Genomic DNA, 25,091 nt, shown 5'->3' on the forward strand with positions numbered 1-25,091 from the left:
CAGGGAAACAGTACCTAGCTTTATTTGTAATGCTGTCAAAAACCAAAAATCACAACGAATCTGAAGACCTTGATTGGCTTTATTTGAAGCCCTAAAATTGGGCAGCACCTCATTCCATGGGGTGAGTGGAAGAAGTGTTCCCCCGGAGCTGGGCAGAAGAGCTTGGTTTGATGGGCAGAGGAGGGCTGAGGAAAGCAGAATTGGTCGGTTCAGAGTTACTTTGCTGTGAAGGTGGGGACAGAAAACTGAGTGATTAACATCAGGTGACTTTGTTTTTGATGAGGATGGAAATGGAGCTTCATTGTCATGGGGACTGAAAGTGTTCTGTTGGGGAGATTTGGTGTCCTCTCTCCCTTGATTTCTGGGCAGGTCAGGTAACAACCTAATTTGGTGATGTGCAGTTTTGCTGTGAGTGACTCCATCTTGATCTGTAGTCTAGTCTGTGGGGCCCAGTGCAGGAGTCTAATCCACAGTAAGGGCCACCTGTAATGTGTGTGTGTGTGTGTGTGTGTGTGTGTGGTGTAGATGAGTCTCCGGAGAAATAGAGCAGTGCATGAGCAGCCCAAGGCCCGAGAGCTTCACCCTGGTTGTCTTTCCAGAAAGGTCTCGGATCTAATTTCGAATGCAGCTTCTAGCTCAACAAATGAAGCAGAGACCTGGAGTGGGAAAAGCTACCTGGGCCACCAGCAGGACCACTTTGGCCAGACTGCTTACCTAGGCACGTGATTTTTGGAGGAAATCAGGGATTAACAAAGAGGATCAGAGAAGAAGGCAAAGAAGGCAGATTTTGTCTCCTATTCCTTGTCCCTAGCACGGTGCTTGCTTACTTATTATTGTTTGCAAGAAAGAAATTGTGACTTTGGCTGAGTCATTTCTCAGTTTGCTTCAGAGATGAGCGAAATAACGTGTCAGAGGCCTGCTTGGAACCCTAACATGTGCCATGAAGTTCTAGAATGGCAGGCAGAAAGATGACTGCGGCCCAGATATTAGCACTTTGGGAACTAGAAAGCAGTACTAATTTTTCACTTGCATTTAAGAATATTTATTAAAGAAAACTAAATTTTCAGAGTACATTGTTTTTTCTATTTATAGGAGATTCAGTAAAGCAGTTTTTACTAAGAATAGGGAGAAAAAGTGTGTTTCCTGAGTGGGTGCTCCACTAAAACCACTGCCCAGGGGCAGGTGTTATGGCATAGCGGGTAAAGCTGCTGATGCCAACATCCCATATGGGTGTGAGTCCAGGCTACTGCACTTCCCATCCAGCTCCCTGAAAACGCACCTGGGAAAGCAGTGGAGAATGGCCCATATCTTTGGGCCCCTGCACCCACTTGAGGGACCTGGATGAGGCTTCTGGCTCCTGGCTTCAGATCCGCTCAGCTGTGGCCATTGTGGCCATTTGGGGAGTGAACCAGCAGATGGAAGATCTCTCTCTCTCTCTCTCTGTCTCTCTCCCTTCCTCTCTCTGTAACTCTGCCTTTCAAATAAGTAAATAAATTTTTAAAGGCAAGTTACTACCTTAAAATATTTATCCATATAACTAGAATAGGTGTTAAAGGCAGGTGGCCAGCACCGCGGCTCACTTGGCTAATCCTCTGCCTGCAGCGCCGGCACCCTGGGTTCTAGTCCCGATTGGGGCGCTGTTTCTGTCCCGATTGCTCCTCTTCCAGTCCAGCTCTCTGCTGTGGCCCGGGAAGGCAGTGGAGGATGGCCCAGGTGCTTGGGCCCTGCACCCGCATGGGAGACCAGGATAAGCACCTGGCTCTTGGCTTCAGATCGGCGCAGCGCGCCGGCTGTAGCAGCCATTTGGGGGGTGAACCAATGGAAAAGGAAGACCTTTCTCTCTGTCTCTCTCTGTCTCTCTCCCTCTGCCTGTCAAAAGAGGCAGGCTGGCACTGTAGAATAGGTAGGAGCCGGAAGATAATTACAGTGAAATCACAAGTATTGCTGCCCGTTCAGTGGAATAAGCAGAGCAGAAAAGGGGCATGGTTAGAGCCATGCTTCTTGTCTGTATGTGGGGTCAGCAGACCATGGCCTCTGGCCAGATCAGCCCACCCCTCTGCCTGTAGTTCAGACGTCCCTGTAACACAGCTTAGCTCATTTATCTCCAGTAATCCACGCTGTTTCCTCAGTGGCTGAGGCACAGATGTGTGATGTGCACAGGTTAAAGCATTTACTCTCAGGCCCTTTGCAGAAGGAATTTGCCAAATCCTCACCGCTCTCTGTGCCAAAGCAGAACAACGCCCACACCTAGTGCCAAAGAGCTGGGCAGATCCCACAGCTCCGATGTAGAGCCATGTGGCCTTCGGTGAGCTGCCTGGTCTTTCACAACCTGCCTTCCCATGTGCAACAGGAGTCTAGTAATATCCCAGTGTTTTCACGAGGATTAAGCATCACGATGCGAGGCATCAGTATTTTTGGGTGGGCACTCAGTGCATATTTGCATTTTCTTGCTCTGCAGGTCACTCCGCTGAAATATCCCTGCTGATTTAGGGACCTAGCTGCAGTGGGTGCTTTGGTCTCAGTTTCATTTCGTCTTTGCCTTATTTTATGGACATTGACATGACCTTTGACAATTACAGATGTTTAGACACCAGTGAGGATGGCTGAGCTGAGCTCTGTCCATGTTTTTCTGTATTTGTAAACCAACACAAATGATTCTAACTAAATCCTACCAGCAGGCTTGAACAGCTGGGTGTGACTGTCCTTTTTGAGCTTTCCTGGCTAAATGGGGAGTGAGGGGACACACACATGTGAGTATTTACCAAGTATGCTTGTGAAGTCAAAACTCTGTGAGAGTAAGCATTTAGGGGTAAATGTCATATTGCTAAGTGCCCCGTAATAGTTTTTGTAGATCCAACCATTTAAGTGTGTTTTTGTGAATGCTTTAAAATTGTGCGATAAACAACTAAAACCTGTATATAATTCTTTAGTTGACATCTAGTTGAATTTTAGCGGAGATAACACATTTCTGTCTTGTGTAATGTTCAACCCTCTGCTTTCTGAATCTGAATTTGAAGTCTGATGTTTTTCTTGAAATAGATCATTTTACGACACCAGGCAACACCGACCCATCCTCTTAATGTTCTGTAACAGCACCTTGCTCCCAGTGATCTCGGCCTATTCGTAGTATCACAAGCTAGCGACTGTGAGGGGTGTTAGGGGAAATCTTGCTGACATACATGTGGGTTTCCAGGTAACCTTCCTTCAGTAGTAAGTTACAGCCATCTGCATCTTCACCGCGTGGGAGCTGGGCGGAGGGAGGGGCATTTTAGTAGAGGGGAAAGAGTATTTGGAGTCTGCATCCTTGAAGGTCAAACCTAGCGGCTCACTAGGCTAATCCTCTGCCTTGCGGCGCCGGCACACCGGGTTCTAGTCCCGGTCGGGGCACCGATCCTGTCCCGGTTGCCCCTCTTCCAGGCCAGCTCTCTGCTGTGGCCAGGGAGTGCAGTGGAGGATGGCCCAAGTGCTTGGGCCCTGCACCCGCATGGGAGACCCGGAGAAGCACCTGGCTCTTGCCATCGGATCAGCGCGGTGTGCCGGCCGCAGCGCGCTACCGCGGCGGCCATTGGAGAGTGAACCAACGGCAAAAGGAAGACCTTTATCTCTGTCTCTCTCTCACTGTCCACTCTGCCTGTCAAAAAAAAAAAAAAAAAAAAAAAAGAAGGTCAAACCTAAGTGGAATTATGGTGAACTGAACCCAATTACAGAGGAGAGCTAAAAGCTAGTTGAGGAAGACGACCTTTGTTGGTAAGATGGTTGGCTCAGGAGTGGGAACCAAGCAAGGATTCTGACTTATGGGAGGAGGGTGACCATCCTCAACCTCGCGGGCCCGTGTCGGTTGTGGATGGTGAGTGGTGGGCTTGTTGCCTGCCCATCTCTTTTGCTGTTAAGCATGCTACACTCTGTTAACCGCCTCTACAGATCCTCATGGCTCACACTTCAACCTCACTGAGGCCTTTCAGCTGCGTGATGAAGCAGCTTTCTCTGGCTTCTGTTCCCTGGGCGGGGAGGGGCCAGCTGGCCAGTCTTTCCATTGCATACCAACAAGCCCGGGTGCGTACTGCCTGCAGAGGTGGCCATCTCAGTGCTTGGCCATAGCAGTGCCCGCCTCCCCGCCGTTTCTGGTGTCCTTAGGGAGCGCTGTGTCCTCGGAGCCTTCTCATGGAACGTAATCCTCTGCTGTTTTTCTGATTCTTAAGGCATCCGTTCCATCTGCCCAGCCTTTCTACTTCCTGCAGTGTTTGGTCACATTTGTTCCGGATCTCTAAGAGCCACCTCCTCATGGGCAGTTTGCCCCATCTCCTGGAGTCCTTGCCGGGGTTGTAGGTGCTGTGTCCTGAGACAGTGCCCAAAGTCAGAGAATGCTCGCTTGGCCAGTCTGTCCCAGGCGTCTTGGTCAAACACTACTGCCATCTCAGGGCGCTCCCCCAGCTCCTGCCAGTGTGTGCTTGGCCATCTCAGTGTCATCTCTCTCCTCCCAGCCTGGCTGTGCTGGGATTTACCCCCACCTGCCTGGAGAGGCGATGGGGCGGCCGCACACAGATGGGCTACCTCCTCCCAGGATGGCCAGCACCCTCGGGGGCCTCCATTGATTTCTGCAGCCCATATTTCAGTGTGCCAGGTTTCTGCAACCAGGAAAAACCCTCACCTGTCTTGGTGGGGAATCTAAACATCTCTGGATGTCTTCTGCCTTGTTTGCTGTTTCAAGGATGTATATGGCTCACAGACTAAACCTGTCCACAGCCTGCTTTGTATAGGCTGTGAGCTAAGGATGGTTTCTGCATTTTTGAAAGATTCTGAGAATAAACGAAGATGTGCAACAGAGGTCCTACAGGCTCTGCAAAGGCCGCAGCATTTGCTGTCCCCGCCTCTGCAGGAGCTCACCACCCGGGTTTGTGTGTGCCCGACTGTCTGTCCTTTCACCACAGGAGATAAGGCTCTTTGGCAGCTACCAGAGAGGCCCTGGGCTTTCCTATCTGGTCTGTAGCTGCTTGACACCGGCCTCCAGTTTCTCGTTATTCTTCTGAAGGGCGTCAGTACAGCTGCAGCCAGCTCGGTGAGGGCCATTGTGCTCCCTTATCTTGCAGATGCTTGCATCCTGGCACCCACACGGGCTGTCCTCCTCCTTGAGATTCTCCCAGGGCACCGCTGGCACACGTGTCCCCGATGCCGCTCGGGACAGCTTCCCTTTGCCTGCCCAGCGGGGAGCGGATCTTCCTCAGAACTCCGACATGCTTTGTGTGTGTGAGTTCTCAGCTGAGGCATAAAAGTTGTACCTGTTTGTGGGATCCCATGTGATGTTTCGGCACACACTGTGTCATGTTCAGATCAGTTAGATTAGGTTCTCTCCAAACGTGCCTGAGTCTGAGGCCACTCCCGGCACCACTTGTGATGCCCCGGGTGCTCTACGAGGCAAACACGAAGCATTGGGTGTCCAAGAGGTTTACTGCAGAAGCTACGCAAGGCATCAGGATGGAGTGCAGGCCTGGCCCTCGTGAAGGAGAGATGGCAGGAAGGGCCCTAGATTTCCGCCAGCAGTTCTAGAAGAAAGGCTACTCCGAACTTGTTTTCTCAGAACAGCTTCTCCTCTGCAGGAACGGGGCTGATTCTGTTAGCCCTGCAGTACTTAGGTACTGACTGAGGCAGCCCGTGGGAAGGTGGCCTTGGCCCAGACAGGGGCATCATTCCACTCTATTTTGCGCAGTTGGAGAGTTAAGAGGTTTTATGGCTGCCATAGTTATCATCTGGAAGAACTGAAGTATAAACCATGTGTTGAGTGACTGAAAAAATTCCATTCTATTGTTTGTTTGTTTGTTTCTAAGCTCATTAGGAGCTCCCTGTAGCTTTCAGGATTAGATCAGGGCAGAAAACTGCTTAGTGATAAAACAGAAGTCCTCATCAGTCAAAGAACGGGGTCTGGGAGAGCGAGCAAAAGCTTTAGCAGCACACGGTAACAGGAAGTCAGGGATAGGTAAGACCTGGGCTGGGCTTATCCTGCAAGTCCCTTCTTGGTTGAAAACATGACTCCATGGCAGGGAGATCGCGTTAATCGTAATCTTCAATGTGTCTGTGTCTGTCTCTCTTTTTTGTGTGTGTGCCTGTCTCTTTAGACAACTACACTGTGGATAGGTTAATTTCTGCATCTGGTGCACAGCTAATATTCTGGTACTTATACTCCTGATAATTACTGTCTTCCCTCTTCTGGGTTGGATTTCTTTGTATCCCAAGTTTTCCTCTTTCTAGGTCCTCTAGCATTTTGGTACATTCCTTGATAGCTTCTTAATAAAGAGTGCCTTGGAGATAAATTTTTTGAGACTTTATATATTTGAAAAAACCATGCTAGTCTGTGGTTGGGTGGCTATAGAATAGAATTCTGCATTCAAGCTGGTCAAGAGTTTGGAAGGACCTCCTGTCTGCAGGCTGCGGGTGCGGTCACTGAGTAGTGCAAGTCCATTCTGACTTCCAGTCCTCTGTTTGCAACTTTTGAAAACAATTTTCCTTCCTGAAAGCCTGGACAATGTTTTTTTTTTCTTGAGTGCTTGAAATTTCACAATTATTTACCTTGATATAGATCCATTATCATCTCATGTGTTAGGTACCTGGTGTTAGTTGCCTTTTCAAACTGGCAACTTTTGGCTGGCCCCATGGCTCACTAGGCTAATCCTCTGCCTGCGGCGCCGGCACCCTGGGTTCTCTCTTTTTTTTTTTTTAAATTATTTTTTTATTATTTTTTTATTTTTGACAGGCAGAGTGGACAGTGAGAGAGACAGAGAGAAAGGTCTTCCTTTTGCCGTTGGTTCACCCTCCAATGGCCGCCGCGGTAGCGCGCTGCAGCTGGCGCACCACGCTGATCCGATGGCAGGAGCCAGGTGCTTCTCCTGGTCTCCCATGGGGTGCAGGGCCCAAGCACTTGAGCCATCCTCCACTGCACTCCCTGGCCACAGCAGAGAGCTGGCCTGGAAGAGGGGCAACTGGGACAGGATCGGTGCCCCGACCGGGACTAGAACCCGGTGTGCTGGCGCCGCAAGGCGGAGGATTAGCCTAGTGAGCCGTGGCGCTGGCCCATCCTGGGTTCTAGTTCCAGTTGGGGCGCCGGATTCTGTCCCGATTGCTCCTCTTCCAGTCCAACTCTCTGCTGTGGCTGGGAGGGCAGTGGAAGATGGCCCAGGTCCTTGGGCCTGCACCTGCATAGGAGACCAGGAGGAAGCACCTGGCTCCTGGCTTTGGATTGGCGTAGCTCCAGCTGTAGCAGCCATTTCGGGGGTGAGCCAACGGAAGGAAGACCTTTCTCTGTGTGTCTCTCTCTCACTGTCTAACTCTGCCTGTGGGGGGGGGGGGGGAACCAAACTGGCAACTTTGGTACCAAGGAACTTTTCTGCAATCGTCTCGTTGATGATTTCTAACTGCTCACTCGTTTCCTGTCATTGTTCTCATTTTGAGACTCCTTCTATTCACTTTTATGACCCTGGACTAATTTTCTTATTTTTCACCATTTTATTTTTCATCATCATCTTTTTGTAGATTTCTATCTCTGGTAGACTTCTTGAATGTTGTCTTCTACTCTTTTTTGTTTAGTTTCTCATTTCTGTTGTGTTTTTAATTTCTTATAGCTTGTTTTTGGTGTTTACTCCTTTCCTTTTTATTTTTGCTTACTGGAAATGCAGAGAGACACTAAGAGAAAGGGCAGACAAATAAAGAGAGATCTTCCCTCTTCTGGTTTACTACACAAATGCTCACAACAGCCAGAGTTGGCTAGACCAAAGCCAGGAGCCCAGGATTCATCTGGATCTCCCACGTGGCTGTCCCACATGGCTAGCATGGGCCCAAGTGCTTGAGCCATCACCTGCTGCCTCCCACAGTGAGAGGTGGAGCTGGGACTTGAGCCCAGGCACATGACAGGGGGTGCAGGCATCAGGATGAGCGTTCCTTTCTAATGGCATCCTTTTCCTCTCTGAAGATATCAGTGAGCGTTTATGTGCAGTTTCCCGTTCTTTTGCACAATCTCTGTTTTTCGTCAAAATGATAGTTGTGTTTATTTTGGTCTTTTTGTTTGTTGCTTTTCTCACATGTCTGATAAACCTTAGCTGTCAGCTCATAACAAACACATGCTTGGAACGTTTCATTTATTTTATTTTCTGAAATATTTATTTGAAATGCAGAGCATGAGCGAGAGAGAGTCAAAGAGAAATCTTCTGTCCACTGGTTTGCTCCCCAAAAGCCTGCATTAACCAGGTCAAAGTCAGGAGCCAGGAAATCCATCCTGGTCTCCCACATGGGTGTCAGGGGCCCAGGCACTTGGGGCATCCTCTGCTGCCTTCCCAGGTGCATTAGCAGGGAGCTGGATTAGAAGCAGAGTGGCCAGGACTAATGAAGGCATAACCCGCTGCACCACCCGAACTTGTCTGATTTAAACCTCACCATTGGGTGATGTGGGAATGACAGCGCCAGTGTTTGAGGAGTCTCTCCTGCACAGGCTCGATACCCTGGAATGGAGTCTTCCAGTTTCCTGTGAGAGTAAATAGCTGCTGGCTCGGATCCCTGCTGTTCTAGTCTGTGCACAGGATACGTGTGCTGGGGTGGAGAGAGGCAGTCACCCACTGGGGAACACGGAGAAGGGAGTTAAGACAGCTTCACTTGGCACCAGATCTCATCTTAGTGCTGCTAACTGTAGTACCTACTCCTTCACCCCAAGTTCCAGAAGTAGCTGATGGCTTTGAGGATTCTGTACCACTGCTGGGTTGGAGCTCAGTTTCCTGTGTCTGCAAGGTCATTGCTGCTTGTTCACCTGCTTTCTAGCTTCCAAAATTTTATTCCTATTATATCCCTTCCTATTCTCCCTAAGTAGGGTTATCATTGTTTTTTAAATATAGTTTTTACTTCAATTTTAATGAGATTTGAGAGAGAATAAAGTTGGGTGGGTATGTGCTCTTTGCCATCTTCTGCTGCTTTCCTATGTAGTGTGATTTTTTTTTAACTTAGTACTGTATCATTAATATTTCCCATTCCAGGAGCCGGCGCCATGGCTCACTTGGTTAATCCTCCGCCTGTGGCACCAGCATCCCATATGGGTGGTTCTAGTCCGGGTTGCTCCTCTTCCAGTCCAGCTCTCTGCTGTGGCCCGGGAGGGCAGTGAAGGGAGGCCCAGGTGCTTGGGCCTCTGCACCTGCGTGGGAGACCAGGAAGAAGCACCTGGCTTCTGGCTTCGGATCGGCGCAGCACCAGCCGTTGCGGCCATTTGGGGGGTGAACCAACGGAAGGAAGACATTTTTCTCTGCCTCTCTCTCTCCGCTATAACTGTTTTTATAATTATTAAAAAAATTTCCCATTCCAATGTTCTACTTTATTTTAATGGCTTTCTAATTTTTTTTTGAAGATTTATTTATTTGAAAGGCAGAGTTACAGAGAGGCAGAGCCTTAGAAAGGATGAGGGATATCTTCCATCCACTGGTTCACTCCCCAGATGGCTGCAAAGGCCAGAGCTGTGCCTATCTGAATCCAGGAGCCAGGAGCTTCTTCTGGGACTCCCACGCGGGTGCAGGGCCCCAAGGACTTGGACCATCTTCTGCTTTCCCATAGCAGAGAACTATATTGGAAGCGGAGCAGCTGAGACTTGAATTGGCACCTATATGGGATGCCGACACTGCAGGCAGCGGCTTTACCTGCTACACCACAGCACCAACTCCTCTAATATTTAATTATGTAGTAACCATAATATTAATAAATAGATGCATAATATTCAACTGTGAATTAGTGTTCTATAGTTCACATGTCCATTCATTTGTTGTTAGACATTCATTAGGCTGCTAATAATTTTGAAGATTATAGATACTTCATGTTAAACATTATTTGAGTAAAATATAAGCCTTTTTTGAAGGGTAAAAATATCTGACTGTTTCATGTTGGTAAATAATTAGGTATGTTGTTAAAGAACTCTAGGGCTGGCGCTGTGGCATAACGGCATATGGGTGCCGGTTGAAGTCCCGGCTGCTCCACTTCCAATACAGCTCTCTGCTGTGGCCTGGGAAAGTAGTGGAAGATGACTAAAGTCCTTGGACCCCTGCACCCACGTGGGAAGACTCAGAGGAAGCTCCTGGTTCCTGGTTTTGGATCAGCTCAGCTCCAGCCATTGCAGCCAGTTGGGGAGTGAACCAGCGAATGGAAGACTGCCCCCCACCCCGCCTCTCCTTTTCTCTGTGTGTAACTCTTGACTTTCAAGTAACTAAATAAATCTCTCTCTCTTTTTTTTTTTAAAGAATTCTTAAAAAACAAAAATTTCCGAGAATGAGGAGGAGTCCAGGTTACTCGGGGCCTGGTGGGCGTGCCGAGGCAGTGTGGGCTGCTGAAGGATTTTAGATGAGAACAATGGGGTGAGGTGAGCATTTTAGACAAAGCAGCCTGATGGCAGAAAGAGGTGAGGCTGGAATAATCTGTAGAGATTCTTTCCGGGATCTGATAGTTGGGGGCCTCTTGTACCTCTGGGTAATTTTTTCCCTAAGGATTTATTTGATACTTTTCAGTTAGTAAAATGTATTTGTTGTGTTTCTATCAAATCACAACTTTCTGACCCTTAGCATTCCACTCCTTAAGTCTTGGTGTTAGCTTTGTGCACTCTTCTTTTCAAATATTTTATAAAAATGTTAAATGAGAAAATTTCATCATGGTATTATGAAGATTTTACTCTTAATATTATTACACCTAGATTAATGCCTGTCAATTATCATATATACTTAGTATAGAACAATTCTTTTGTCTTTTTTTTTTTTTTCTTGAGGTTTATTTACTTATTTGAAAGTCAGAGAGAGAGAGAGAGACATCTTCCATCCACTGGTTCACTCCCCCAAATGACAGCAATGGCTGGGCCAGGCCAACTCCAGGAGCCGGGGACTTTATTGGGGTCTCCCACAAGGATGGCAGGGGCCCAAGCATTTGGGCCATTTTCCGCTGCTTTTTTTTTTTTTTTTTTTTTTGACAGGCAGAGTGGATAGTGAGAGAGAGAGATAGAGAGAAAGGTCTTCCTTTTTGCCATTGGTTCACCCTCCAATGGCCGCTGCGGCCAGCACATCGCACTGATCCGAAGCCAGGAGCCAGGTGCTTCTCCTGGTCTCCCATGCGGGTGCAGGGCCCAAGCACTTGGGCCATCCTCCACTGCCTTCCCGGGCCATAGCAGAGAGCTGGCCTGGAAGAGGGGCAACCGGGATAGAATCTGGTGCCCCAACCGGGACTAGAACCCGGTGTGCCGGCGCTGCAAGGTGGAGGATTAGCCTGTTAAGCCACGGCGCCGGCCTCCGTTGCTTTTCTAAGAGCATCATCACAGAGCTGGATCAGAAGTGGAGCAGCTGGGACTTAAACCAGTGCTCATACGGGGTGCTGGCATTGCAGGTGGCACCTTAATCCACTTTGCCACAATGCTGTCCCTCAAATTTTTGGCTGTTTTAGAAAGCCAACATTATCAGAAAATAAAGCATCACCTTTGTCTCTTTATTTTGAACCACAGAATACTGGTTTAAAAAGGTAATTGCCCTAAAATCATTTCAGTTGATTTACTTTTAAATACTTAATAAGGTAGTCACTTGTTATAAAATAGGTTAAAATAAAAAAGTAGTGGAGAAATTAAACCCAGATTTACTAATTCTTGTTTGATGTATGGCCTTGTAGCTATAGGTGTTGATTACCAACAAGCTTTTTAACAGACTCCCGTAGTGGTTCGCCAATGGCTCATCAATATAGTCTCCTACAAGAAGAGGGCCAGAGCTGTCTTCGAGTGCACGTGGCTGTACAGTGCCATCCAGATTCCAAAATGAGATCATGTGCTCTGGAAAACTGTGGTAGGGGCCGATGTAGTGGCACAACAGTTGAAGCTGCCGCTTGTCGCAACACTGGCATCCCATAGCAGAGTGTCAGTTTGAATCCCAGCTGCTCCACTTCTGACCCGGCTTCCTGCTAATGCTCCAGGGAAGGCAGTGGAGGATGGCCCAAGTGCCTGACCCCTGCCATCCACGTGGGAGACCAGGATGGAGTTCCTGGCTCCGGATTTTGGCCTGGACCAGCCCTGGCCATGGCAGGCATTTGGGGCATAAACCAGCAGATCTCTCTCTCTCTCTTTATTGCTACCTCTTTTCTCTGTCGTTCTGCCTTCAAATTAATCATTCAATTAATTAGAAAGACATAGTGGTATATTTCATCAGTGAAAAGAATGAACTATCAATTTATGCTACAACACAAGTGAACTTCAGAAACAAAAACAAAAGCAAGAGAAAGAAGCCAGTCACAAAAAACCACATTGTAAATGATGCCATTTATATGAATTGCCCAGAAAGGGCGACTACACAGAGACTGAAAGCAGGTCAGTGGTGGCCGAGGGCTGGAGACAGGAACAGGGACCAACCAGAAAAGGGCTCAAGGGAACTTGTTTTTTTTTTTTTTTAATTTTAATTTTTAAATTTTTTATAAGGGAAACAAATTTCATATATTTTGTATATAGTTTTAAGGGAATAATGATACTTCCCACCTCCCCTCCCTTCCTCCCTCCCTCCCTCTCACACTTCGTCCTTCCTTTCTTATTTTTCTTTTAATTTTTATAATGACATACCTTCAGTTTATTTTTTATTTTATTTTATTTTTTGGTAAAATGAAAAAGTTTATTTCAAGAAGCCGACATCTTGGGGAGAGATCTCTTGATCCAAAATGTGCTCTTATTGCCCAACAAGCCAGCAAGAGTTTTTAAAGGGACGGGAATAGTTGACGTAAGAAATAACTGAGTCTAGGCCGGCGCCGTGGCTTAACAGGCTAATCCTCTGCCTTGCGGCGCCGGTACACTGGGTTCTAGTCCCAGTCGGGGCGCCGGATTCTATCCCGGTTGCCCCTCTTCCAGGCCAGCTCTCTGCTATGGCCCGGGAAGGCAATGGAGGATGGCCCAAGTGCTTGGGTCCTGCACCCCATGGGAGACCAGGAGAAGCACCTGGCTCCTGGCTTCGGATCAACAAGATGCGCTGGCCGCAGCGGCCATTGGAGGGTGAACCAACGGCGAAAAGGAAGACCTTTTTCTGTCTCTCTCTCTCACTATCCATTCTGCCTGTTAAAAAAAAAAGAAAAGAAAAAGAAAAAAGAAATAACTGAGTCTGTTCCACTGACAGCCATGCAGGTGTGCAAGCTTTGTCTGATGAGGGTCCATGCAGCCCCACCAGGGTGTCAGCCAGGTAGAAGCCTCTTGACAGGGGCTCGGCATCAGTTGGGTGGAGGCTCCTCTGTTAGCTGGGTCAGTTCCCATTCCAAATCAGCTCCCCTCTTTAGGCTCCTGAATTCTCCTTATGCAGATGTTACTATTCACCAGTGTAGACACAGAGTAATTCGCGACATCAGTAGCTAGTTTTGTCATACAGAAATGAGGAGGGAAAGGAAAGGAAGGTGCCTTTATTACAGTTATATTTTTGGACCTTCCATTATGCCACCCTCTTGGCTGACACTGGTGTCAATCCTGGTTACTACTACAACTCGAGAATAATGCCTTGAACCATCTCACCCTTTCTCCTGTCCTGCCAACCCCCCCTCCCCACTCCACTGTACCTCTCTGTACCTTGTGACCTCACTCCTTTTATCCTCCCGCCCTCCCTACCAGGCCACACTACTACACTTCTTCTCCTCTCCAATTTAGGTCGCACAGTTCAAAGTTTTATCTGTGCTGAGGCCAACAGTGCCCTTAGCCTATTTTTCTTCCATTTCCCCATTTGGCAAAAGCCAAAGCCTGTAATAACTCATCTGTATACCATCTCTGGGACTTTATCTGGTCCATTCCGTGGCAGAAGACTTGCTTAGTGGTCCAGATTGGTCCCTACATAAATGCAATGTCTTCAGATTTACCTGTGACTCACAACTGCCAACAATCAGAAATGTTTCTGTTTCCCTGGTCATTGTGGCAGTTCAGTTTTTCCCTTTAATTTTCATTCTCAGTAGATGATCTTGCATTCACAGAAAAAGAAAAATCCCACAAACACCCCCTACCAGAAAGCAAGTGGCTGATAAATACAATTCTGATTTCTTCAAGCCACTCTTAACCACAGCACTCTCCCCCACAGTGAACTGCTGGAGCTCTGTGACTTACCATCAGTATGACCCTCGCTCTCCGGACAGCGGTGTTCATGGCACCAGCGTACTTTCGAATTTGTAAAATCACCTCAAAGTCGGCTTGTGCAAAACTGAACTTGGCTTCTGCCCCCTCCCGTGTTCTCCTGTGCCCCATATCTCAGAGGAGGTATCACCAGTCACACATTGACAAAACCAAACCTTACCCTTCGTATTCCATCCTCCGCATCATCCCCAGTCACAGTTTACAACCTGCAGACTCAGTGTATGCTGGCACTGCCGTCTCGGGCTTTCCCACCACCACAGCCTGGGGCCCGGTTGTCAGGGGTCACGCGGCGGCAGAGAACATATCATTACCCCAGTTCTTTGTCTCACATGGAAGAATTTCCAAGTGGACAGAGAGATTTAAAAGCAAGATTTATTAGCGTCAGAGACCTCCAGCCAGAGTGGCAGGGAGGGGGCTCCAAGAGAGGAAAAACCCTAGTTTACTTTATACTCTCAAGTAACCGTCCACTGAATAAAGAATTCAACAAGAAGTAAGTAGAAAAACCACTGTTCCTCACGAGTATAGATGAGGGCTATGAACAATAACCAAATCTCAGAAGTGTCAGTTTTGCTCATTTATATTACATTTTTTTTTTTGTACTCTGTATATTAGTTGCCACAAACCAGGGGAAACATGATATTTGTCTTTTTGGGGACTGGTTTATTTCTGTAAGCATAATGGTCTCCAGTTGGCATCTATTGTGTTCCAAAGACAAGATTTCATTCTTTTTATGGCTAAGCAGTATTCCATTGTGTAAATATACCACCATTCCCAGCAGTGGAATGAGGGGGTCATACAGTAGATCTGGTTTCAGATTTTGAGGAGTTTACATAGTGTCTTCCACAGTGGTTGCACTAGTTTCTGTTCCCACCAACATTGCATTTTTCTCCACATCTTTGGCAGCTTTTGTTATTTTTTTGATTTTTGGATGATAGACATTCTAACTGGAGTAAGATAAAACTTTATTGTGTGTGTGTTTTTTTAAAGATTTATTATTTGAAAGGGAGAGTTATGGGGGGGGGGTGTCTTCCATCCTCCAGTTCACTCCTCAAGTAGCCGCAATAGCCAGAACTGTGCTGATCCAAAGCCAGGAGCCAGGAGCTTCTTCCGGGTCTCCTAGGTGGGTGCAAGGGCCCTAGGACTTGGGCCATCTTCTACTGCTCTCCCAGGCCATAGAAGAAGGCTGGATCTGAACCAGCACCCATATGGGGTGCCGGCACTGCAGGCGCTGGCTTCACCTTCTGTGCCACAGTGCTGACCCCTTGTTGTGGTTTTTATTTGCATTTCCCTGATGGCTAGTGATCCTGAGCATTTTTTTCATGTGACTGTTGGCCATTTGTATTTCATCCTTTGAAAAATGCCTGTTCATATCTTTAGCCTATTTATTTTCTTTTTTAAAAATATATATTTTTTTTGAATTTTTTTTTTTTTGACAGGCGGAGTGGACAGTGAGAGAGAGAGAGAGACAGAGAGAAAGGTCTTCCTTTTTCCATTGGTTCACCCTCCAATGGCCGCCGCTGCTGGCGCGCTGCACTGATCTGAAGGCAGGAGCCAGGTGCTTCTCCGGGTCTCCCATGCGGGTGCAGGGCCCAAGCACTTGGGCCATCCTCCACTGCCTTCCTGGGCCATAGCAGAGAGCTGGCCTGGAAGAGGGGCAACCAGGACAGAATCCGGCGCCCCAACCGGGACTAGAACCCGGTGTGCTGGCGCCGCAAGGCAGAGGATTAGCCTGTTGAGCCACGGCGCCGGCCAAAAATAGATATTTTTTGACAGGCAGAGTTAGACAGTGAGAGAGAGAGAAACAGAGAGAAAAGTCTTCCTTTTCCGTTGGTTCACCCCCAAATTGCTGCCACGGCCAGCACGCTGCACCGATCCAAAGCCAGGAGCCAGGTGCTTCTCCTGGTCTCCCATGCGGGTGCAGGGCCCAAGGACTTGGGCCATCCTCCACTGCATTCCTGGGCCACAGCAGAGAGCTGGACTGAAGAGGAGCAACCGGGACAGAATCCGGCGCCTCAACCAGAACTAGAACCTGGGGTGCTGGTGCTGCAGGCGGAGGATTAGCCAAGTGAGCCACGGCGCCGGCCATCTTTTTAAAAAAATATTTATTTATTTATTTGAAAGAATTACAGAGAGAGAGATCTTTCATCCATTGGTTCACTTCCCAGATGGCTGCAATGGCTGTAGCTGGGCCAGTCTGAAGCCAGGATCTAGGAGTTTTTTCCAGGCCCCCAAGTGGATTCAGGAACCCAAGTACTTGGACCATCTTCTAATGCTTTCCCAGGCACATTAGCAGGGAAATGGATCGGAAGTGGAGCAGCCTGGACTGGAACTGTCCATATGGGATGCCAGCACTGCTATAGCTTAACCCACTATACCATAGCACTTAACCCATTATTAACTGCATAGTTTGTTTGGTTGTTGAGTTTCCTGACCTCCTTATACGTCCTGGATATTGGTCCTTTGTCAGATGTATAGTTTGCAAATATTTTCTCCCCTTTTGTTGGTTGCCTTGGTTGCCTCTTTGTTGAATGTTTCCTTTGCTGTGCAGCTTTATTCATAGTTGTGGAAACTTGGACGCAACCAGACATCTTCAGTGGGTAAATGGACAAACAGAGAAATGCTATTCAGTGCTAAAGAAATGGGTCTTCAGGACATGAAAAGACATTGAGGAAACTTAAATGCTTATTCCCAAGTGAAAGAAGCCACTCTGGGAAGGCCGTGTGCTATACTACCCCATCTGTGAGACTTTCCGGAGAAAGCAAAACTGTGTAGGCAGTGCAGTCATCAGTGCTTGCCAGGGACTTGGGGGGCAGGAGGGTTAAACAGACCGTGCACTGAGGATGTTTAGGACAGGAAAACCATCTCCAGTGGTCCTGTAATGGTGGATACTATCACACATTTGTCCAAACCTCTAGAATGTACAGCAGCAAGCCTGAGCCCCGTGTGCATGAGTGACTTTGGTTGATAACAATGTGTTGGGGCCGGTGCTGTGGTGTAGCGGGTAAAGCCACCACCTGCAGTGCTGGCATTCCATATGGGTGCTAGTTCGAGTCCTGGCTGCTCCACTTCCAATCCAGCTCTCTGCTATGGCCTGGGATAGCAGTAGAAGATGGCCCAAGTCCTTGGGCCCCTGCACCCACGTGGGAGTCCCGGAAGAAGCTCCTGGCTCCTGGCTTCAGATCGGTACAGCTCCGGCCATTGCAGCCATCTGGGGAGTGAACCAGCAGATGGAAGACCTCTCGCACTCTGCCTCTCCTTCTCTCTCTGTGTAACTCTGACTTTGAAATAAATAATTAAATCTTTAAAAAAAAAAAAAAAGAGCGATAACAGTGTGTTGATGTAGGTTCATCAGTGGTGACAAATTTACCACTCTGATGGGAGATGTGGCTAGGAGGGGTACTGGACAGGGTAAGTGAGAACTTCTGTACTTCCCACTGAATTTTCTGTGAACCTAAAACCTCAAGAGAATAAAACTTATTTAAAAAATGGGAATGCTGAGTTATGGATTACTTTATTAAAAATGACGGGAATAAATACTTGTAAGCTGAATTTTTGTTTTAAATATTTTTATTCTGTCTGTGCTATCAATAAATAAGTTGGAATAAAGAAAATTGATAACTAAAAAAAATGGAGTAATGACCTGGTAAGATGTTCACAGTATGTTAAGGGAAAAAAAGTATATAGGCTAGGATTCTATTTCTTCTGAAATGTATACATACACACATATTCTATATGTGGATATATACTTTCCTGTGTTTTTTAGTTTCCACAAGGAATGTGTATTATCTCTGTAATAAAAAGGAGAAAAGAAAGCTGCATTGGATCACTATCATTCAAAAAATTGCTCACGGATGACAAAGACACTATTGATAATGCATACTGACAATCTGCATAAAGTTGCTCTTTAAAATGAAAAAAGTAGTGACATTTAACAATTAACATGTTATAATATATGTGACTTAAAATGCATCTAATAAAGCTTACATAGTTAACTCGACCAAAAACTCTCTTGTGGGCTTTTCTTGCTAGGGAAGAAGTTGTTCAACATTACATTCAGGAATTTATTGCACTACTCCTTAATGCTTACGTGGAATCTCGGCCTGGGAGAGAGCCTCTCCTCTCCTCTTACTGCAACACAGCTGTGAACCATTGCTTTTGGTACAAGTGGGACTGAAGAGGACTTTAGCAGGGTGATTGTTCCAACACCCGCTGCCTCTGTCAAATCTGGGGCTGGAGAGCCAGAGCTGAAAGGCATGACATGATCAGTGTAGCTGGAGCCCCTGGAGCCCACCTCAGCTAATGTCTGGACGAGCACCCCTCCCACATTTCTCCCCATCGTTTCCAATTACAAACTCACAGTTGGAAGAGACCTCACCAAGCACCTGGTTTAGCCACTTGTTGATTCTTGGACTATCTGATGGTCCAAATGAAATGATCTAGTCTATTTTTAATATTTTTAATCATAAAAAGGAAAGAATTTATAACCCAGAAGAATCATGTATCCTGAGTTATATATGATAGCTTCGAGAATCTTTTAAACTTTTGTTTATTTCCACTTTATTTGAAAGGCAGAGAGATAAGCAGAGATCTTCCATCTACTGGTTCATTCCCCAGATGTCCAAACAGCCAGGTCTAGGCCAGGCCAAAGCCAGAAGCCAGGAGCTCCATCCCACAGAGGTGGCAGGGACTCCAGCACTTGAGCCATCACCTGCTGCTGCCTTCCAGGTTGCGCAGGTAGCAGGAAGCTGGGTTGGAAGTGAGGAACCAGAACTCACAGCAGGTGTTCTGATATGGAACTCAGGCATCCCAACTGGTGTTGTAACCCTTGGTCCAATGCTTGTCCCTCTAGAATCTGTAGAGTAAATTACACTTTTCCACAGTAAGTTGCTTCAGATATTTTTTGGGAAGATATAGTTATGGTAAATGCCAATCAGTTTTTCTTATTCTGTCCAAAGAATTCAATAATTCTAAATTATATTCTGAAACATGTTTTATGTCAAAGTTTGTATATACTCTTTTTAGAACCTAGTTTGAAAATATCTCAAGTTTTATGATTTTTTACTACAGATCATTTTTATTTTTATTTATTTATTTGACAGAGTTAGACAGTGAGAGAGAGAGAGAGACAGAAAGGTCTTCCTTCTGTTGGTTCACCCCACAAATGGCCGCCACGGCCAGAGCTACGCCGATCTGAAGCCAGGAGCCAGGTGCTTCTTCCTGGTCTTCCATGTGGGTGCAGGGGTCCAAGCACCTGGGCCATCCTCCATTGCACTCCCGGGCCACAGCAGAGAGCTGGACTGGAAGAGGAGCAACCGGGACTAGAACCCGGCACCCATATGGGATGCTGGTGCCACAGGCGGAGGATTAACCAAGTGAGCCATGGCGCCGGCTCCCTACAGGTCATTTTTTAAAAAATGTGTCTGTATATTTTATTTGGTTACCTGAAACTAGTTGAAATGTAGATGCTTTATAAACCATTTTTTAAGATTGATTTATTTATTGAAAGTCAGAATTACACATAGAGGAGAGGCAGAGAGAGAGAGAGAGGTCTTCCATCTCCCCAATTGGCTGCAACAGCTGGAGCTGTGCCAAACGGAAGCCAGGAGCCTCCTCCAGGTCTCCCACGCGGGTGCAGGGGCCCAAGGACTTGGGCCATCTTCTACTGCTATCCCAGGCCACAGCAGAGAGCTGGATCAGAACAGGAGCAGCCAGGACTGGCGCCCATATGGAATGCTAGCACTTCAGGCCAGGGCGTTAACCTGCTGCGCCACACTGCTGGCCCCTTATAAACCATCTTAACTCAACTCCTGATACTATCTGTGTGTGTGTGTGTGTGTGTGAAGAATTTCAGCTGATTGATCGGTTGTGATATCACTGAGGAGAAATGAGTTTTCACCGTGTGTTTCATTGTGCCTATGCAGTGGGTTCAGCACTAGAACAGGCAATGCTGTAGTGAGAACAGAGATGGCCTGATGATTTCACGGTGGAAAGGAGGAGAGAACTTGAGGCTGTTATTCTGTCAAAACGCGTGACTGGACTCGAAGACCTCAACTAAGCATTCCTCTGTGCCCATGGCTTCTCAGATGCCAAACAGATTAAGAAAACTGACTTAGACCAAAGTTGAGTGAGGAACAGGATTCACCACATGCCATGAGACTTGAATAAATATTACTTAAAAAATCTCATACTGTTTCTGTATTTACTGAAACATCTCCACGTTGGGGAAAAGGGTGTAGAGAGTGACAGGAAAGAGAGAAAGGAGAGACCTGAGGCATGTGGAGCCTTGAAGGTGGGACACTCCTGCATGGCAGTGAAAGCTATTTTCTTTTTTTAAAAATTTATTTATTTATTTCAAAGAGTTACAGAGAAGGAGAGACAGAGAGAGAAAGCGCTTCCATCCACTGGTTCACTCCCAAAATGGCCACAACGGCCGGAGCTGGGCCGATCCAAAGCCAGGAGCCAGAAGCTTCTTCCAGGTCTCCCACGTGGGTGCAAGCACTTGGGCCATCCTCCACTGCTTTCCCAGGTACATTAGCAGGGAGCTGGGTTGGAAGCAGAGCAGCCGGGACTCAAACATACGGGATGCCGGTGTCATAAGTGGTAGCTTTACCTGCTATGCCACAACGCCAGCCCTAGAAAGCTGTCTGTTTTCTTTAGGTCACCTGCTCCACAGCCAGGCCAACATCTGCCAGCGCTAACATTAAGATGGATGCACTAGAAATGGTACTCTGTGGTGAAGTGCGGCTGTGGGAACCCTCGTGCACAGAGCCTTTGTTACCTGTATGTTCACAGATGCTACTTGAGCTGCTTTGAGCACATTGGCCCTTGTAGAAGACACAAACTAGATTATAACTTCTTCTGCCTCATTCGTGTTTATGATCACAGGATATGTTTGTGTTTGGCTTTTGAAGAGCAGGATATGGAATTGGGGTGTGTGTATTAGTTTGCCTCTCTTTTCAGCCAAAAGAGACTTGCAGGGATACTGCAGCAATGTGGGGTGGCCACCTGTTAATTCATGTACCCTGTCTCCCAGGCACAGCTGGGCAACAGGCTGGGTAACATGTTCTATAATGTAAGGAATTTTCCTGAGTTCATTTTATTATTAAGTTAGTCAATTCATTTATTTTTCCTGCAGCCTTTCTGTTTGTATTGATTCTGTAAAATATAGTACTTGAGTTTTGAATATCTGCTTTGCCAGACTTTTAGTGGATAATAATTCACAGACTTTGGATAAAAATATATCATACTTGTCTAGCATGTGTGTCATGAACAGTAAAAATTTATTGTCTTCCAGAAGTCCGGGTCAAGATGTCAGCAGGGTTGGTTGTTTCGTGGGCTGTGAGGGAGAGTCTGCCCCAGGTCGCTCTCCTTGGCTTGCCGTCCCTGTGTGCGTGTCTGTGTGATTCCCCCTTTTATAAGGATACCAATCTTACTGATCTAAGGCCCACCCTAATAGCCTCATTTTAACTCAATTCCTCTGTACGTACCCTCTTTCCAAATAGGTCACGTTCTGAGGTACTAGCAGGATTTCAACATACAAATTTGGAAGGGACAGAACTCAACCCATCTCTTTCTCTGTCTCTCTCTATAAACATACAAACACACAGGTCGCAGCAGCGGGTAGGGGAGCAGGGGCAGGGCTGGGGACCTCCAGGCCACGGGTACCAGCCAGCAGACCGGCATTCGGCTCGCCCTAGTGCGCCGGATTGGTTCAAGACCCCACTTGAACTGTGGACTTGGGGGTGACCTACGTTTTTAAGGACCCCAGTTTTGTGCTCTGCGACGACTCAGCCTGGAGAGATACATTTAAGGGTCACCGCTTCACTTAGAGGGGACGGCCTTTAGGACGCCCACTTAAGGCCCCCCACCCCACCCCCGCCATGGCGCTACCTGGCTCCTCGCTGACCCAGGCCTGGAGCCTGGAGCCCCCCGCTCCCACGGCAGCTACCGCCTCTTCGGGATCCCAGGAGCCAGAGCAAGCTGGCAACCCAGTGGTCTCCGGGGGGCTCCCCCAGGAGAGGGTGAAGCGGCCCATGAACGCCTTCATGGTGTGGAGCTCCGCTCAGTGCCGCCAGGTGGCGCAGCAGAACCCAAAGATGCACAACTCTGAGATCTCCAAGCGCCTGGGCGCGCTGTGGAAGCAGCTGGGCGAGGAAGAGAAGCGGCCCTTCGTGGAGGAGGCCAAGCGGCTCCGCGCCCGGCACCGGCGGACTACCCCGATTACAAGTACCGGCCTCGGCGCAAGACCAAAAACTCGGGCGTCGGAGCTGCCAACACCAGCCAGGGAAGCGGCGGCCTGCTCTGGGGGCCAGGGTACGCGGCCACCCAAGGAAGCAGAGGCTTCGGGTACCAGCCCCCCAACTACCCGACAGCCTATCTGCCTGCCAACTACAGCTCTTCCCACTGTAAACCAGAGGCGCCCGTGCCATGCTCCGTCCCTCAGAGCGACCCCAGACTCCAGGCGGAGCTGCTTCCCTCCTACAGCCCCTATCTGCCCCCAGGCTCCCCCATCCATACAACTCTCCACTTGCAGGCGCCCCCGTGCCCCTGGCACACCTCTAACTCCCATGGACACGGACCTCCCCGTAAGAGCCTCGGTCCCCCTTTTCCCTCAGAGCCACCCCCCACGCACGAGCTGCACCCCCTCTCAGTGTTGGACCACAGCTCAGAGGCTGCCTGCAGCCGGCCCGCTCACAACACACGGGATAAAACTCAAAAGTTAGTGTGGTTCAATAGTTGATATATTTCTATTATATCTCAAAGGCATTATAACCTATGGATTTAAATAATCATTGAGCCATCACTGCATAACACTTCAAGAATAATATTCTTATCTTACGATGGCTGTAAGGGTGTGTGGGAAATACCTTCACCTCCGCTCAAGAGATGGACTCAGACTCACAAGTGCAGTGAAAGCAGCCTTGCGATATTGAATGACGAGCAGGCACACCCAGGGCAGTTCCTCAAGCAGTTTATGACCGAGTACTTTGGAGTGTACAGTCCTCTCAGATGTCACCTAAGTTACAAAGTTACCTTCTTTTGGGGCTCGCACTGTGGCATAGCAGGTAAAACTGCCGCCTGCAGTGCCGGCACTCCATATGGGTACCGGTTCAAGTCCTGGCTGCTCCACTTCTGACCCAGCTCTCTGCTATATCTTGGGAAAGCAGTAGAAGATGGCCCAAGTGCTTGGGCCCCTGCACCTGCATGGGAGACCCAGAAGAAGCTCCTGGCTCCTGGCTTCAGATTGGTGCAGCTCTGGCCATTGCAGCCATTTGGGGAGTGATCCAGTGGATGGAAGACCTCTCTTTCTCTGCCTCTGCCTCTCTCTAACTCTGCCTTTCAAATAAATCAATCTTTTTGTTGTTGTTGTTACCTTCTTCCTTTCCTCTCTGTACTTTAATTGCCTCTTGTGAGTTGGTGACTCCATAACATCCTGTTTCCCTAGTGAGTTTTGCTACATCGGTAAGTCAACCAGCAGTAACTTTCCATTCTGGGTTGAAAATGGACTACCAGACGTCTTTCTTTTCCTTCCTTCCTTCCTTCCTTCCTTCCTTCCTTCCTCCCTCCCTCCCTCCCTCCCTCCCTCCCTTCCTCCCTCCCTCCCTCCCCCCCTTCCTCCCTCCTTTCCTTCTTTCCTTCTTTCCTCTCTCTTTTCTTTAAGATTTTATTTGAGAAACAGAGCTACATACATAGAGGGGGAGACAGAGAGAGATCTTCCATCCACTGGTTCATTTCCCAAATGGCTGCAAGGGCCAGAGCTGGGCCAATCTGAAGCCAGGAGTTTCTTCTCCCACATGGGTGCAGGGGCCCAAGCACTCGGGCCTGTAGCAGGAATCATGTACCCAGACAAGACACCAAGGCTTTTTAACAGGAAGTTGTCTTCTATTATGCTGGCATAAGGCCCAGGTGGAATTTCTTATCCAAAAGCCTGAGCCCCAAACATGGGGGGGTGTCTTTCCTTATATATGATTTTAGCCTTTTAGTCTCCCTTATGTGGTTACATGCGTGCATTTGATCGGATATTCTAATGCTACATGGTGGCCACAGGATTGATGCAGTACAGTGCATGGTGAGGCACATACTGAGCTGCCTGCTGTCTGGCAAGGGTTAACACCATTGCTCTGTACTTGCAAGGGGAACCTGAAATGGTTACATAGAAGCAGATAGTAACTATGGTTGAAGCATTCATAGGCAAGCAGATAACAGCCACATTTCATTCCCAGGACTGATGCCTCCCTTTTTCTTCTGACCTTGGGAAGATCTCTACTACAACTTTAATCATGTCAGTTAGAAACAAGTTTAATTAATGGGGGCCGGCGCTGTGGTGCAGCAGGCTAAAGCCCTGGCCTGAAGCGCCGACATCCCATATGGGCGCTGGTTCGAGTACTGCTGTTCCTCTTCCGATCCAGCTCTCTGCTATGACCTGGGATAGCAGTAGAAGATGGCCCAAGTCCTTGGGCCCCTGCACCCACGTGGGAGACCTGGAAGAAGCTCCTGGCTCCTGGCTTCGGATCAGTGCAGCTCCGGCTGTTGCGGCCATCTGGGGAGTGAACCAGCGGATGGAAGACTTCTTTCTCTGCCTCTACCTCTCTCTGTTACCCTTTCAAATAAATACAATAAATCTTAAAAAAAAAAAGAAAGAAATAAGTTTAATTAAAAGACAAAGTCTTCGCCACAGGCCATCGGCAGAGAGCTGGATTGGAAGAGGAGCAGCTGGAACACAAACTGGGGCTCACATGGGATGCTGGTGCCACAGGCAGAGGCTTAGTCTACTATGCCACAGTGCTGGCCCCCAGACATTTTCTTACATCATGCACCAAAAATAACAGAACCACCTCCTATTCTCCCCTCTCCCACCAGCTTCCATATTCCTATAAGTGGTATTCTAGCATATTTTTTGTGTTTTTCTTTTATGATAGGGGAATATATATTTAAATGCCTTTTAAAAAACCAAAGTGAAGGCCGG

At 47.9% G+C, this 25,091-nt stretch overlaps 1 protein-coding gene and 1 pseudogene across 3 annotated transcripts in view; both read left to right on the top strand.

Annotated features, from left to right (window-relative positions):
- EFCAB2 (EF-hand calcium binding domain 2) overlaps positions 1-25,091 on the top strand; it is a 141,349-nt gene that overhangs the window by 93,063 nt on the left and 23,195 nt on the right. The gene's annotated exons all lie outside the window — the stretch shown is intronic.
- LOC133773808 (protein SOX-15-like) lies at positions 22,006-22,687 on the top strand (annotated as a pseudogene).

Source organism: Lepus europaeus, chromosome 14, assembly GCF_033115175.1.
Source record: "Lepus europaeus isolate LE1 chromosome 14, mLepTim1.pri, whole genome shotgun sequence".
Taxonomy (NCBI): Eukaryota; Metazoa; Chordata; class Mammalia; order Lagomorpha; family Leporidae; genus Lepus; species Lepus europaeus.